Below are 17,056 nucleotides of genomic sequence, written 5' to 3' on the forward strand. Positions count from 1 at the left end.
TGAACATGTTGTCAAACCAATGATTACTTACACCACGCAAGTGATAAGACGTGTTCTTAATGTGTGCACCTTTTATCACCAGCATAGAATAATTTTGGACTCAAAGGGTGGTGTTATATAAATTCAGCATAGATAACATTTGACAGCCAACTGTTTGCTTCACTTTCCTGCCACATTAGTGTGTTTTTTCTTGCCAGAAAATGCTACTTGTTTCTATTATTGAATAAAAATGAAGAGCATCGCACAATTTCGCTTATCTTTATGAAAAAGGCACTGAAAGTACAAGTATTACTTTATTATTACCTACTTTTTCTTGATAAGGATTCATATGGATATTTAAAATGATTTTAATTGTTGCTTGTTTTTGTTTATTCCTTTAAGCACATATTCTCATCCGGTGCACAGAGATTTTATGTGTAGGATTCTCAGAGCAGGTAGTGGATATTTACTGAAGAGAATAGAGGTCTGGGAAGGAAGACAAGGTAGGTTTTATTTCCTGTAAATAAATTGCTTCATCTTAAGCTGCTTCTTTAAAATGGGCATAATAAGTAACTAAGCCAATTGTGAGGTGCTCAATTAATGTTTTTGTTAAGCGTGTTGAGATCTTTGAATGAAAGGTTCTGTTTGAATGTAAAGTATTATTACTCTCCATAATAATTTCAGTGTGGGGTTGCACGCACGCACGCGCACACACACACAGTGGAGTGGCTAGAGATCTGAATCAGGTGCTATGCAGGGGTTTTACAGTTCCGCTGCACAGACAAACCAGGAAGACTTCTACACCCTCAGAGAACTGCAGGATTTGGGGCTAAATTCAGAGGTTTCTAAATACTTCACTGATACCTCTTTCAGTTTGTGCAGTGTCCATATCAGCACAGTAGAGTGTAAACAGTGATATTTCAGCTATCTGTACTGGAACCCCTAATGTCTTTCTAAACTTATATTCATTCAGAAGTTGGATTATATATGGTCTAGGTGCAATTTCTTCCAACACATGCATGGGCTACCATTTTCTGCATAGTCCTACTCACATAGTCAACAGTGCTCAAAGAGAGACGAGCAGGTTTTTTGCATTGCCACAGGGCCTGATTCTCCTTTTACACAGGGTTACACAAGTGTAACTCCATTTGCTTCAGTGGAGTTACTTCTGATTTACACAGTGGAGAATAAGACCTCTGGTATTTGTTCATCTATTTCTAAGGTGTCAGGCTTTTTTCTAAAGTCATTTGTCATTTAGTTTATAGAAATATACTGTAGTTGAAAACTGGCCATCTTGTTTCCAGATAATGACCTATTAGTAGTAATTGGATGGGTGATTTCAGATTGGCCTCTCAGGTTTTGTTTTTATATGGAAATATATGTCTTCAAATCAAGAGGACAATCAGTAAATTTTGCCCTAATCTCTCCCACTCTTGCTGAGTATATATTGGTTCTCTAGGCTTGTGGATAGCTATATTTGACAATCAAAATATTTCAAAATCATACCTGCAAATTGGTGTGTTCATACCAGGTCAATAAAGGATTTCTCTAACTCTCCCTTTGCATAACTCCATGCCCAGCTATTCCTTGTGAATGCAACATTTATTTATTCATGCAGTGGAACCATTAATTTTTTTCTCTGTTAGTCTATTATATCTCCAACAACCATTAACTCACTGCAAAATAGACACAAATATATTTGTGGGGAAGAAAGTCAGCATTCTGTCAACTGTCATCAGTTTACTTTGCATTTCCTACATGAAATACCGTGGTGTGTTTCTTCTGGACAGTGCTTCTTCCTAAGGCCTATAAAAAATTGTGCAAGGGCCTGCTTTTTGGAAGGATTTATTTAGTAATGCTGCAAATAAATAAATAAAAATTGACAGTCTGTGTATCTCCCTCCAAAGTTAAAATTATACAAGATAGCTCTGCTGATTCACTAGGTATGTGTTAGCTTCTTCTTAAATCAGCATTGTTTTTATGATTGTGGAAGTGCTTATTTTATGGTCTGTTTCTTTTTCTAGAATATGTTGCTTTCATTTGTGCATTAGAGAAGTCACCCATTGCAAATATAATTTCTCTCTGATGAAGAGCACTATTGTATTATTTACAGGGTGGAAGTGCATTCTGTAGTATTTTCTGAATAAATAATGTGAAAATCCTTGGTAATACTCAGGGATCCTGCAAAATTGCTGTGGCAAACAGTTTGAACAGAACGAACAATATAATTATTTTAATAGAACATGAAAAATATCATTGAGTTTGCAAATGTCTGCCTACTAGTTTCAGCAGTGACCTTTCTTTTTTCTTTGTTTGCTTATGAACTGGCATTGCAAAGTAGTGGTCCTAGTGGCTGAAATGAAAGCACATTGTCCACACACAGAACGCTTCTGCAGGTGTAAGCGCAGCTGAAACTGCGCTGCATAGATGAATTTCTGTCCATAAAAATGGATTCTTCCATGATGATGGTAATGATATTGTCCTGAATCTATTTAATGTCCTTTAGTTTAAAAGATATAATGTGGTATCCTATGAGGCCTGGGACAATAGACATGGGTTTTTCTTTTAAAAAGGAGGGGAACTAGACAAAGAGGGAGTATTTAATAGATAATCTAAATTATATTGATTTTAAAAAGTGCTACTTTCTTGCCTGCATATATTTTTAGTCAGTCAATTCATTGACTTCTTTTTTTGAATGTCAAAACAGTGAAGCAAAAAGAACAGAGGTTTATTAAACTGCCAGATGCAATCCTACACTGAAATTTGCTTATTGGACTTCTATTCAAGAAGCTAGATCTAATGGAGTTACCCTGATTTACACCAGCTTCAAAGATCTGATCTGAATTCATCACCTTGGGAAGTAGCTGGTACAGTTGGCATTGTGGCACAAAGAATACTGAGAAACCATATTAATATATTTTGGGGGGGTGAGTTTAGTGATTGTGAAATCTAGCAAGTTGAAAGCCCTGGTGACTGAAGTCCTTTGTTTCATCACTGAAGAGCTGACAATGCTCACAAATTTTTACTACGTTCACCTGCCAATATGTAGCATACTTGTGTTGGAAGAACCACCATTAGCTGTTCCCATTTCATTGCCCTTCCAGTTTTTGGCTTGCTTTCTGAAACCATCAACAAGAGTACCAGTTCACACTTCAGATGGTGTTTTTTCCTATCTGCTAGGAAATTAATCTAAAGTACCAATTCATTTCATATAAGATTCCGAAAAAGACACATCAGTTGTAGCTATGATTGGGTGTTGTGACAGGGTCGGACCGGATAGCTACAGGAGAGTAACAGAAGGCAGATATATTAGCCCCAGGCTAAGCAGGTCCCTTTTCCCTGGGAAAGGTAACAGGGAAGGTTCCAGAACAATCAGGAACCTTCTGGAGACAATTAAGACAGACAGGCTGATTAGAACACCTGCAGCCAATGAAGAAGCTGCTAGAATCAATTAAGGCAGGCTAATCAGGGCACCTGAGTTTTAAAAAGGAGCTCACTTCAGTTTGTGGTGTGTGTGTGAGGAGCTGGGAGCAAGAGGCGCTAGGAGCTGAGAATGAGAATGCGGACTGTTGGAGGACTGAGGTGTACAAGCATTATCAGACACCAGGAGGAAGGTCCTATGGTGAGGATAAAGAAGGTGTTGGGAGGAGGCCATGGGGAAGTAGCCCAGGGAGTTGTAGCTGTCACACAGCTGTTCCAGGAGGCACTCTAGACAGCTGCATTCCACAGGGCCCTGGGCTGGAACCCGGAGTAGAGGGCCGGCCCGGGTTCCCCCCTAAATCCTCCCAACTCCTGGTCAGACACAGGAGGAGTCGACCTGGACTGTGGGTTCAGAAAAACGGCCAAGCTGAGGGCTGCCGTGAAGCTCCAAGGCGAGCAAATCCACCAATAAGTGCAAGACCCACCAAGGTAGAGGAGGAACTTTGTCACAGTGTATAAACCACATCCTGCCACTGAGAGCTTAAGAAAGAGAGTAAATACCCCATCAACTATGGCTAAGTGGTGGACCATGAAGAAGCTGGGATAAGAGCTTACAGACCAGATGTGGGTGGGGGTTAGAGAGCCTGAGGAAGATCCTGAATCAGCTGTAAACTGGCAGGAAGTTGTTCAAGGAGCTGGAACCTCCAGTACAAAGCACTGAAACAAGTTGTACAGTGAAAGGTGCCAGGTTTATCGGGGTACATCTCACAATCAGTGTCTTGCCATTTGCTGGAGCACTGGGGAACCTCAGTCCCTCCTTGTCTCTCAATGCAGCACATAATATAGTTTTCCCTGGGATGTAATATCTTGGTCTAATTTCAAATGTTGGATTTAGTGTGCAGGTGCTGGGTGGTATTGGTGGTCTATGATACACAGGAGGTCAGACTAGAAGAACTGGTGGTCCCTTCTGGCCTTAAGCTCTATGGGTATGTCTTCACTACAATTAAAAAGAAAACCCATGGCACTGAGTCTCAGAGCCTGGATCTATTGACAAGCTCATGGGGCTTGGGCTGTGGGGCTAAAAATTGCAGTGTAGACATTCAGACTCAGGCTGGAGCCCAGGATCTGAGACCCTTCCCCCTCACAGGGTCTCTGAACCCAGGCTTCAGCCTGAATCTGAATGTTTACATTGCAATTTTTAGCCCTGTCATCTGAGCCCTGCAAGCCCAAGTCAGCTGGGCTGGGCCACTTGAGGCCATGCTGCAGATCTTTCATTGCAATGTAGGCATACTCTGACCTCATCTTGTACCCGAGCAATCAGTTTTTGTGTTGAGTCTCCCTAGGGGCTGAAGAAAATCCTCCCATTTCCTAGCGTGGCAGCAAAGCTTTTCTCCATTTACAAATAAAGCTTCATAGCTGTATTTGCCCCTCAACCCTTCAGTCTATGTAATTATATTCAGTGAAGTCATGTAGTCATATCCATCTACCCCTCATGCATTTCTAAAAACCCTTCCCATGCTGGGGTGCAGGGCTCTCCTGCAGACCGTGGTTCTGCAACATGGGCGCCCACAATCCTGCTTACTCCATGCAGCATAACTGCAGTAGATCCACTGCACCATGAGAGTGAGGATGGGAAGAGTGTGGTGGATTTGCCACTACAATTAAAAGGGGCCTAAGTGTCAAAGTTCACGGTGTTTAGATCCAGCATTTTTATTTTATCTCTGGATCAGGTTGTTTTTTTTAATGTTATAGAGTGGTGAAAATGAGCAACCACAAATGACTGGCTCCAGTGATTTTCCACTGGGGCAAAATTGAGCTCCGTTCAGAAACTGTTTTGCCTAACGTGGGCACCTTTTTCTGTATTTGTTACACAATGGCAGGATTCCATGTTGAAAATTCTTATTAGAAAAATCATGTTGAACTCAAGAATACAAGAATGAAGCAGTCTGGGCAGTGGGAAGGAGCTCTCCCAAACAAGAACAGCAGCATTCAATCCAGAATTGAAATTTAGCCCCTTCTAAAAGAGCTGCAACATAAAATAAAAAGTTTCTGACTAACTTGCCAATTCTGGGTTCCTTAGGCATATTGGAAGCACTTCCAAAAGTTGTTATAACATTAATAGAGCTGGAGTGTAAATCTGTAATTATGCAGGTGTATGATGGGGGTATGTAAGTACTTTCCCCCTTCTATGTGGACCGAACATAATCAAGGGCCCTGTGAGCAGAGACTGTGCTCACCGTCTCCTCACAGAGTGAGAAAACTACTTGAAAGCAAGGGAGGGAAGTCAAAAATCCTTTTTCAAATTCCAGCTAAGACATAAGAAGGAGCAATATGCATCATCTTAAGAGATGATAGAGTGAGCACCCTGGTGCACTCAGGAACAGGAGAAGAGATTGTAGCTCAAGAGGCACAATTTCTCTTCAGGTGTGGCACAGCTCCACACCATTCCCTACACATTGCTGCCTGTAAATCACACAAGCACACAACATACCTTTAAGATAATAAGGGAGGAGAAAGTAGGCAGCTAAAGGAACAGATATTGCGACTGAAGATAAATATTTCTGAGACTCTTTATAAGGGTCTCATTCTGCCACCATTACTCACTGAGTAGTACCTTATTCCACACAGTAGACCCATTGACTAATCCCTCTGCGTAATGCTGGCAGAATAAATTACACACTCCAAATTTGGGACCTGATCCTTCAAATATTTATTCATGCAAGTAACGATGAGATACAATACTGACTAAATGGGGCTGCTTGCATGAATAAGGACAACAGCTTTCCAGCCTCTCTCAACTTTCTCTTTTTCATATCAGCCATTTGAAATTCTTTCTGCTTGTGGAAAATATTTTTTGAGGAGCAAGTAAAATATGTTCCCCATCGTCACCATGATATCCAGGTGCATAGACGTTTTGCCTGGGCTGGAAGACTTTCAGTACAATTTTGAAGGTCTCTTATATTTATAAAAGATTAAGGGGTAAATTTTGCTCCCATTCAAGTCTGTGTTCAAACTTCTATTGGCTTCAAAGAGAAAAAGATTGGGGCCAGAATATGTGTCAACTTATTATGCTTATTTTTGAATATGTGTAAAGTTTCTAAATTATTATGCCTATTATTTTTCTTTGAAATGTTCCACCAATGGAAATGACTTTTGCCAACAGGAGGAATCCAAAATATTTTTCATGCCAAATTAGAGTTCTCTGAAATAACTTAAAAGGATTGAAAGCCAATTCTCTTTCCTCACACTATAAATCAGAGACTACATGCTAAAAATATTAAATTTAATATTAAAAAAGCAGTATGAAATAGAAAACTCCTGCACTGCACATCAAAAAGACCTTTTAATTTCCAAGCACATACAATAGTAGATTTGGTATACAGTATTTGTTTAGTGCTTCAGTTTACCTCCAAATGTATCATATGTATTAGGCTCTTAAATTTTCCTAAACTTCGTAAGTGTGGGAAAAGGAAAAGAGTAGAAAAGATTCTAAGTATGTATAAGGTAAAAATCACTGTGTAGCTGTTTCATTAACTCTGTCAAATAAACACATAGAAGATAAGAAAGTGGGGGGGGGCACTTTTGTTATTACCAGAAGCTCCTTTTTAAATAAAGAATAAAATGAGTTATTTAATATTTTCCAAGATTCTGACAATCATACTATGCCTAACTACAGCTGAGCATTAACAGACGTCTACTTCAGTGAATACGTTCTTCTTTTTATATATCATTTAATATAGATTATTCAGTAGTCATAGAAGTGATGGCTAATAGGCACAAGGTATTGCTAACTTAATTGCACATTAATCTGAGCAGAAATAGAACAGTAATTTCTAGAACCTGAATTTGAACTGATCCCTGAAATACAAAATCTTTCCCATGGAATCTGACATTCCTTGATTGAAAATAACTGAAGTTAAACATAAATGGATGATTCTATTGCACAAAGGGTGGGCAGTTACTAACCCATATTTTGAAGATCTGGGTGCTTTATGGGATTGGTCATCAGATAGTAGAACCTTTCACTTCTAAATTACCAGTTCTAGTTTAGCCCAGGTCAATTTATTAACTAAAAATTGTTCCTATGTGATGGATGTTCAGTACCTTCTATCTCAATCCAGCTCCCAGAAGACAGGTGATCACAGTACAAAGGCACGACAAGTAGCAGTAATTAGCACCCCTGTTGACCATTTCAGCAGAAAGGCCAAAGACTGAACTGGCACAGGGATTAAATTACTTTTTCATCCTGAGAGATGGTTCCTTCAGGTCAGGGTTGAAACCTATTGGTGGGACAAAGGGGCAGAGCTTGTATTGTTAGTGTCTGCTATACCTAGGGATATTCTGCAGATAAAGAACTTCAGCATGTGGGGTGACACTTAAATATCTTTCATGAGCATCCATATGTATTCTCTCTCACACACACTTTTCCTCTATGAAAGAAATATCCATATATTCTTAGGGAAATGTTTGTCTCAATTCACATGCAGAACTTCTCAATGGGAGATCCAGGCTCAGAATGAGAATGAGGGCAGTGTTAGGTTTTTAAAAAAGCTAGATTTAAGATCAGCTTTGTACAAATCATTATTTATTGCACTGAAGTTGTTAATGAGGAAATTCATTACTAATTTGCAAAGGGTGACACCCAAGAGCCGATTATAGTGTTCTTATATTCAAATATATTTACTTTTGAATTACTTACAGCTTTTTTGTTGCCTGCCCTCTTGGTTGTGGCTGGATACTTGGAGCTCACTTAATCCATTAGGAAAGTATTGCTGGGAACCTTTAGTACTCTGTTTTCTGAATGTATTAGTTAATGTAAAAGTAAGTATTGGATACATCTAGCATGGTCTGGTATTGGATTTCCCTCTGCTCTCTACCTAATAGCAAACACTTCCAGATGCTAGAGGACTATTGTACTACGTCTGTCTTTATGAACATCTTAAATAATATCTTTAAGCTTGAGATACAGTATTGTGTCCTCCTGGGTTCTCTCAGTCTAATGTGAGGTATAAATTGTTGCAGTGAAAAAAGAACCACATGTAAAAATTTCAGCCAAAATCCTACCCTAACTGAAAAAGAACTTGTTTAGGGGAATACAGGCAGAGCAGATTGGCTAGTGGCTGATCAAAGGGCTCGGGAGGCTGTGATGTTGCACTCCATATATTTTATGGAAATATGCTTATGAGTGTGAATATGATTTATGCAAAGGGTCTACTGTAAGGTATAACAAAGGTTATAACCTACCGAATATATTCCTCCTATTTGTATGCATGTATCATTCTTGTATCTAAAGCTAGAAATATGAAGTATAACTATAAGGTCCTATTGTAATTATGCAAAGTGTGGGCCAATAATGGTGATTTAGAATCTTGATGGCTCCCATTGACTAGGTTGTAAATGGTTTATTTACCTGACCCAGGAAGAATGGAGACTAGGGGTCTTAGTGACATGTGACCAATGTCACATGATATTGGAATCCATCTTAATCCTTGTACTTTTCCATTAATGAGGCGGGGGTGGGGACAAGCACAGACAAAAGATTCCCGTGTTGTGCCAAAGCTATAAAAGGGGGTGGAGGACAAAAGGGGCTGCCAGTCATGAGAGAACCCCTGCTTACCACCCGAGATGTCTGCTAGAACTAACAAGAGCTATACCAGGGAACGGATTGGACCTAGACTACGAAGGAGTCTAGTCTGTGAAAGAAGCTTATTGGAACATCTCTGAGGGTGATATATTACCTGTAATCAGTTTCTTACTGTATTAGGCTTAGACTTGCGTATTATTGCTTTATTTTGCTTGATGACTTACTTTGTTCTGTCTGTTATTACTTGAAACCACTTAAATCCTACTTTTTATACTTTTTGTTTATTAATAAACCCAGAGTAAGTGATTAATACCTGGGGGAGCAAACGGCTGTGCATATCTCTCTATCAGTGATATAGAGGGTGAACAATTTACGAATTTTACCCTGTATAAGCTTTATACCGATATATTTGGGGTTCAGGCTCCCAGAAAGGCTGAACACTGGGCTCTGGGAAAGTCCCTGTTAACTGAGAAGCCCCTGGGCTGAGTGAATCTCCGTTTCAGTGAACTGCAGAGAGGCATGGCCCAACCTCTGGATCTGTGCTGGAGCTGACTGTAGCGTCTAACTCAGCAAGACAGGAGTGGAGGGGCACCTGTTCTGGCAGGAGGGTTGTCCTCAGTGGTATCCCAGCTCATTGAGTGATAGTCTTGAGGAGAGTCTCTGTGACCGAATCCGTCACAGAGGCATCCAACTGATACAAGGCAGTACTCCCAGGGAGCCAGTAGACAACGTACTCGCAGTACTCCTTACTTCTGTGTACTTCCAGTGCCTAGTGCCACCTGGAGCTTGCAAAGAGCAGTGATGGGTTCTTGCCATGACCTCAGGATGGCTGACTGCCTGCTCAAGGCTGCTAACAGGTACCATAGGCAGGCACCCATCTTGGTTCTTGGGAAAGCAACTGGAAGCATATCCCACTTTGTGAGGCACTCATGCAGGAGCACACAATAGGATTTTCCCCATATTTAGTTATCTGAGGTATTGTAGCGAAACATTACTTTTTACTTTGAAGGTATGATTCTAACACAGACAAATGAGAAATAAGCAAGTACTATGCATGTGTGATAAACGCCTGGATTGCCATTAATTTAGCTGAATTCTATATATTTTACTGCATCTATTAGTCATATTTTACAGGGAAGCTTTTAGTGAAGGATTTTATAGGACTAATTTTTGAAATATTTCTTATGTGGAATTGGACACTATGGGCTACTTTCGGCCATATTAAGCAAGGGTTGGCTGTCACACCAGACAGATGTAAACTATTGTGAAATTGCAAACATTCAGCAAAGTACTTAAGCTTATGCCAAACTCCAACCATATGAGTAATTCCATGGACTTGAAATGACTTACTTGCATGTCATTCACTGGAGTTAATGGAACTGCTCATATGCTTGATATTAGACAAATACTTAAGTACATTGCTGAATAAAGGCCCAAATTAGGAAATATACAATTGAGAATGCGTGGTTCCATCCCTCAAGCCCCAAACACTTGAAAGGCTTGGCAGGCACTTTTTTTCTAGACCTTATTATAGAATAGGGCAAATGTTGCTCCCCTTACTCATGCAGATGGTCCCATTGATTCATTACTTGTTTGTGTCAAGTAAATTGGATTCTGCTCCACATCATAAAAGAAATAAAACTATCCCAGAAAATCCAGATTATTCAGAAAGCTCCAGTATAACCATATACTTTCAAAATTATATCACAAATGAATTAACAATTTTTGTCTTCATTTTGGCATTCTTTATGCTACATAGGTAGGAAGGTCATTTGGTTGTACCATTTAAAAGATCTAATTCACAGAACAACGAATGGAGACAATCAATTTTGCTATGAGTCAGATTTTTATAAATACTATTGCACCTTGAAGCTTTAGGGTTTTTCCCTACATCCTTCAGTATGTATGATGGATGCCTTTCAGAGCACTACAATATTAAAAGTTGCTGACATAACTAGACTGTGTATTTTATAACTGCATAGAGTGAGGGCAATCCAGCTCAGAATATGACTATTTAATAGATAATGCCATCTTATTCTTGTCTACTGTGGTTTACTAGCAAAAGGCAGCGAACCTTGAAAGAATGCTAATCTTGAGAGAATATAGTAAAATTGGAATTGCAAGCCAACTGGGTACTGGTCAGGAAGAACACTTTTTAAATATAGAGCACTACGCCATATGTTTACAGTCAGTGAATCCTGTGGGGAAATAGAAAACACAAAGCTAGTCTAACCTTGCTGATTATACTGAAATGAAAATGAACTGCTCCTCCCAATTAATTGACAAAATTAACCTGGGAAGGATGATGTTAGCAAACTTTCACAAAAGAGTGAAAGCAGCTATTATGCGCCATACTGTGATTAAATATCAAGAGTATCAATCACAATAATCAGAGCTTTCTAAAAAAAGATCCTAAGTACATAAGCAGTTTTAAAAGGTGGGGTTTTTTGCACTCTTATTTCTTAAAAATGGTTTTGCTTTTTTTAATCATGATTTCCACCCCCCCCATCAGGCACTCTCTCATATTGTTGACTACAGCCTTTGTGGACAATGTGGTTGGGGGTGGGTGGGTAGGAGGAAAATAATACTTCTAGTGTTTCATTTAGAAGAGTGGTTAATACATATGCACAATAAACTAAACAAATAAAAGTTGGAAGTCTTTAACATGCAGACTGAAAGCCCAATCAGATATGAAGGTATATGGTTAGCTATTGAGACCCTGCTTCAGCAAGGCACTTAAGCACATGTCTTGTTTAAGTATGAGTAATCTAATGGACCTGGGGCTACTCACATGCTTAAAGTTATCATGTGCCTGGAACAAGTGCCTGGATTTCAGCATTCATTAGGAATCTGAAACAGCTCCATTGAAGGCAATAGAAATAATCCCATTGATTTTAATGAGAACTGGATTGGGGCCTAACTCAGTGTCTGAAAAATACAATGAGGCACATTCTGAATATCTGTGCGTGATACATTAATATTTTTTTTTTGCGGTCATGTTTGTGAAGTGAGCTTTGCATCAGGACTAAACTAATTATTTCACACAGATATAGTGATCGGCTGCCAAGCAGTAACAATAAATATCCAGTCACTTTGTTTGCTATGTTTCATGGTCACAACTTCCATGACTTTTTATGCAAGCATATTTCATCCCGTAGATTGTTCACAAACTATTTGAAGTGATTATTGCTTCGGGCATTTGGTATTCCTCACCCTTCAATAATTAGTTTGTTTTGACAAACACAAGGAGGTGTTTCTACTCCCTAATTGGTTGAACAGAACTCTTAAAATCAGGTTTCCAGTGCAAATATTTGCAATACAAAATTTGTTCTCCGTCAATATTCTGCAATGTTCATTTAAAATCTGCTATTTGCTGAAGATTCCTACCAGTTAATATGTTCACTAGAATTTTAATAGAAGTGAATCCAAAAGGGGCATGGATCCAGGGGAAGTGAATTTTTTAAAGAAAATGTGAATGAATGTTCAAATTTATTTTTTTCAGTATTCATCCAGCCCATGACTTACATTCAAACCAATGACCCAGAGGTGAAAAGATACGTACCCTGTTACTGCTGCCCATAGCTATCCAGAACCAGTAATACTATGCTAATAGAGAGAGAGCAAAAGACCGAGTAGACATCAGGATTTTACAATATCATGGTGCAATCTGGGATATAAACCACAGAGAGGAACTCGGTTTGAAAGCACGGGGCTCAGTAGGACCAGGAGTAGAACTGGGTGAATAATGGGGATTTTTGGTTTGCCGTCAGTTCTGGGGGGACAAAGAGGGGAGATTTTATTTTTACTGAAAAAATTCAGTGACATCCTCACAAATTTGTGTAATGTTTCTGTGTCACTGAATCTATGTTTCTTGCTGAAAAACGGTTTTTGCATGAAAAATTTTGCCGAGCTCTACCCAGGGGTCTTTCCATCAGTCAGGGCTGGCTGCATGAAAAGTTGCAGGCCTTGATTTTAAGACACTTTTGAGTGGTCATGTGCAGAAAGATATTTTAAATCACTTTTAAAAACAAATATATATTTGTATTTGGAACAATAATTCATCTGCTTTTCAGTTTTCTAGCTTCTGTACAAAGAAACAGCTTTGAACTGAGAGGAAGTATGGAAAACTTCGCACAAATAGAACTTTTTGGAAACTTTTTATATGCATATCCTAAGGGATTATAGCAGAGTCCTGTATAGTCCATAGCATTAATTACCTGCAATACTACTGTAATTTGTGGCTGCATGCACACATATCATGGCTGACAATGGGAATGGCACCTGGGATCTTCAGGACCAAATGTACAGATTTCTAACATTTAAGCTAAGAGAGGACTCCTTTATCTGTAAGTAGCAGGCTGTTACAGTTTCTGGGGCAGACACTGGGGGAAGACAAGATCATATACTCTAAGCCACTGCTACAATATAATATTTAAAATTTATGAACAATCTTTAAATACAGTCTTTTGATTGAAATATTAGAAATGCTGGACCTTGCGACCAAACGTATAATTTTGAAAATGTATTGGTAATAGTGATAATTAATAACCTGTTCCCATTGTATGGAATTGCACTGATTCATCAGGCATTGGCTAATGCCTAATGATCTGATCCAGAAACTATTCAAGTTGCTGGGAATCTTTCCATTGACTTTAATAGGCACTGAATCAGGCCCACAGACAGGATACTGGGACAGATGATCCTACATTGTAGCCTGATCTGACATGGCAAATCACAAACCCTGAACATCCTTCATTAAATGTTTTCCCCAAATTTCATAACACTTATAAGAGAGATTTTGTCAGAATTTCTGGAAAAAAGTAATTAGCATTGTGTTGTTAAAAAAAAATTGTCACACATTCTTGACCAATTCTATTTAAAAGAACATCTGGAAAGCAATAAGAGTTAGATTATCATTATTTTCCATAAGCCTATCATAGATAGCATTTTTTCCCTGCGATGTGACTATTATTACATATTCTACATACAGATTGTTTTTAATTTTGATGCATTTATTCCTGACAATAGTCAAGTATGTTTTTTTAAAATATTGTACTTCTGCAAATGCTTTTAATTTGTTGATACAATTAAGCACCAAATAGCTAGATAATTTTGAATCTTAACTTTTTAAGTGCTAAAATCAACAAAACTGTACAGATCATCACTCCACTTGCTCTCAGTATGACCAGTAGTCATGCCAAGTGCTCCCTTGGAGAATTTTTGAGCAGGAAAAGGCACCCAGAAGATATTTTGGTAAAGGTCAACATGTATTTCTATTGGAAAATGCTCCAAAAAGGGCACTAGACACTGCCACTGGTCTAAGAATGCACAAAACACAGATCAGTGTACACTCTACTCTGCCTAAAGACCGAGGGGAATCTGAGACTCTGGGGCCCCATACCTTTTCCCAACAGAGGGAGAAGGAAGAGGCACTCACTTAAGTTATTTCGCCTATCTCTTCCATGAGGTAAAGAAGTTACCTTTGCCACCTGCCCACATCTCCACAACAGGAAAGGAAGAGAAATGCCTCGTCTCTCTCCCCTGATGACATTGGTGGTGGTTAGGAGAGAAGAGTCAATACAAGTAAATACTAAATCAAAATTCTCTCAAATCATCATGTACTTTGTTTAGGTTTATGTTGTTATGAAGGGTGCATCTTGAAGCACTTGCTCTATCTTTCCCTGGTTGTTCTTATTAACTGCTATGGTGACTTATTTGCATCATGTCTTTTTTACTCAAGTAGACCCACTGTGATGGGATGTGTCCACCACATACCTGAGGAAGTGAAAGATGGGCTAAAATCACATCTCTGCAATTTGACCACAACCACCACCTGTTACTGCAAAGGTGTGGAAGGGGGAAAAGTGGAGTCTGCTGTGGAGGATCAGTGACTCTCTCTGATTCAAAAGAAAGAAGAGAAATGGGCTTATGGAGAAGTAAAGCCTGCTTTAGGGCTGGCAACCCCGAATTTGTAGCAAACCTTGGCACTCTTGGGACAGATGAGTTATGTCTGGCCCTGTTTCTCTCATGTTTCCTGTTTTTATCTTCTAACAAATTATCACTGTCTATAGAGTCTAATCTAGTTTTTTTTATTATTATTATTTCCTGGCCTTTTGTGCTGTGGCATCCCCTGATGTCCAAGTGAAGGGAATTGAAGATTTCCTGAGTAGGGACTTCAAAATTTGTCCCCAAATCTATCTATTTACTTTTACAACTTATGTGGGATGACGTACTTGAGCTAATCAAAACTCTTCATGTATATGGTTGTACTGTACATCAAAATTGCAAACAAGCTAACAATTTACATAGACACAGACACAGTCACTCCTATAATAGCTACCATTGTTGTTTTTCATCCTGTGTAGCAGTGTAGTGGCTTTGGGAAGCGACGCAGTTATACCGATCTAACCCCTGGTATAGACAGCAGAATGTTGATGTGAGGGCTTCTCTCATCAACAAAGCTACCACTTCTCATGGAGGTTGATTAACTAAGCCAATAGGAGAAGCTCTCTTGTTAGTGTAGTAGTGTCTTCACTGAAGTGCTACAGCTGCCGTAGCATTTTAGCTGTAGACCTGCCCTTAGCCTGGCTATTCCCTAACTGTTAAAACTTCCTTTTGCAACCATAATACGCTATTACTATGTAGGGGGCTTTTCTTTTTAAGGAATTGTGCAGTACGTGCGACCATTCAATAGGTGGGTGAAGTGAACGTCATGCCATACACCTGCTTTTCTTTTTTTACAAGCTGTACCTTGTGTGGTACCCAACAACCACGCTGAGGCCAGAGACCCTCTCTAGTCATTGAAGCAGTTCCCAACTGTTGCTACATGTCAGCACATGGGATTCTGCAGCACCCCTCCCCTAGACTTCCTACCTGGAAAGCTAAGCTACTTAAATATACCATTCCTGATAACATACTGTGAAACAACGAGATTTCGGGATGGCATAGCCTACGTGATCTGAAATCCAGATGCACAACATGCTCTCTGCTTCATTATGGTGTATGGCTCATGCCACTGAACTATATAAGCAATTTCCATTTTGTTGTTGATTTGCACATGCTGTTATAAAAGAGTAACATAAAATGAACTATTTTTCTTGTCATAGGGATCTGAAGAGAATGTGTGTGGGGAGAGGAGTAAGTGTGCCAGGAAAAGAGGACCCCAAACATTAGGAAGGGTCATGTAAAAGAACAAAAGAAGGAAGATGACAAGCCTTAAGTTTACTACACCCACCTCAGCTTCAACTCAACAGCTTCATTATTTAACATTCTGTACTGCTGATGCACTGCATTTAAACATGTAGGCTGAATTACACTCCTGGGAAACAAAACATGAGGCTGCCCCCTAAGGGACTGTCACAAAGCATCAATATCCGCATAGTCAAGTTAGGGATCATCTAACAATAACAATACGTACTCCAAACAATAAAAATTCTTTCATAATACTGCTACTTAGCTTTTAGATAGGACTTTTCATCCATCTCTCTCAAAATCTGTACAAAAAGTGACAGGTATTTTTATCCCCCTTTAGCAGATTTGGAAAATGAAACAGTGCGGGGAATAAAAATGTTGGCTTGGCATGTGGCATGAAATCAGGTCTTCGGAGTACAGATTTTCCCCTACTATAAGAAGTGACGGTGCTGGAATAGGCTGCAGGGTTGGTCAGCCAACTGCCATCACTACAGCCCTTCAATGGAGATTGGCTGTTGACCACATTTGGCAACTCTCCCTAGTCTGGTTTTAAATTGTGCTCTCTGCTCTAGTCTTAGATCAATACAAACCTTCTCTTTGTTGGAGCTGACTATGAAAATTAATAATGTAATCAGCACAGTATCTCTTGATATTTACTTTCACACACCTCCCTCCCCTCCCCAATTTTAAATTTTTACCATGCCACAGAAACGTCTATTGACAATTTATTACTATGCCGTAGGAGCTGTTGGGGCAAAACTGGAGGGCTTGGGATCTGGGTAGGGAACATTCAGGGCTGTACTCAACTGAGTAGGCCGGGGAGATAATTTGTGCCTTTTGGTAACTCTGTGGCTGAGAGGCTTTTAGCAATGGGCAGGAGAT

The 17,056-nt window shown here is 39.4% G+C and overlaps 1 long non-coding RNA gene across 1 annotated transcript in view; it reads left to right on the top strand.

Annotated features, from left to right (window-relative positions):
- Window positions 1-421: 421 nt before the first annotated feature.
- LOC141988199 (uncharacterized) overlaps window positions 422-17,056 on the top strand; it is a 149,611-nt gene continuing 132,976 nt past the window's right edge. The window contains exon 1 of the long non-coding RNA XR_012639694.1: window positions 422-482. This is a non-coding gene — a long non-coding RNA (uncharacterized LOC141988199). The remainder of the gene's footprint in view (window positions 483-17,056) is intronic.

Source organism: Natator depressus, chromosome 5 (genome assembly GCF_965152275.1).
Source record: "Natator depressus isolate rNatDep1 chromosome 5, rNatDep2.hap1, whole genome shotgun sequence".
Lineage (NCBI taxonomy): Eukaryota > Metazoa > Chordata > Testudines > Cheloniidae > Natator > Natator depressus.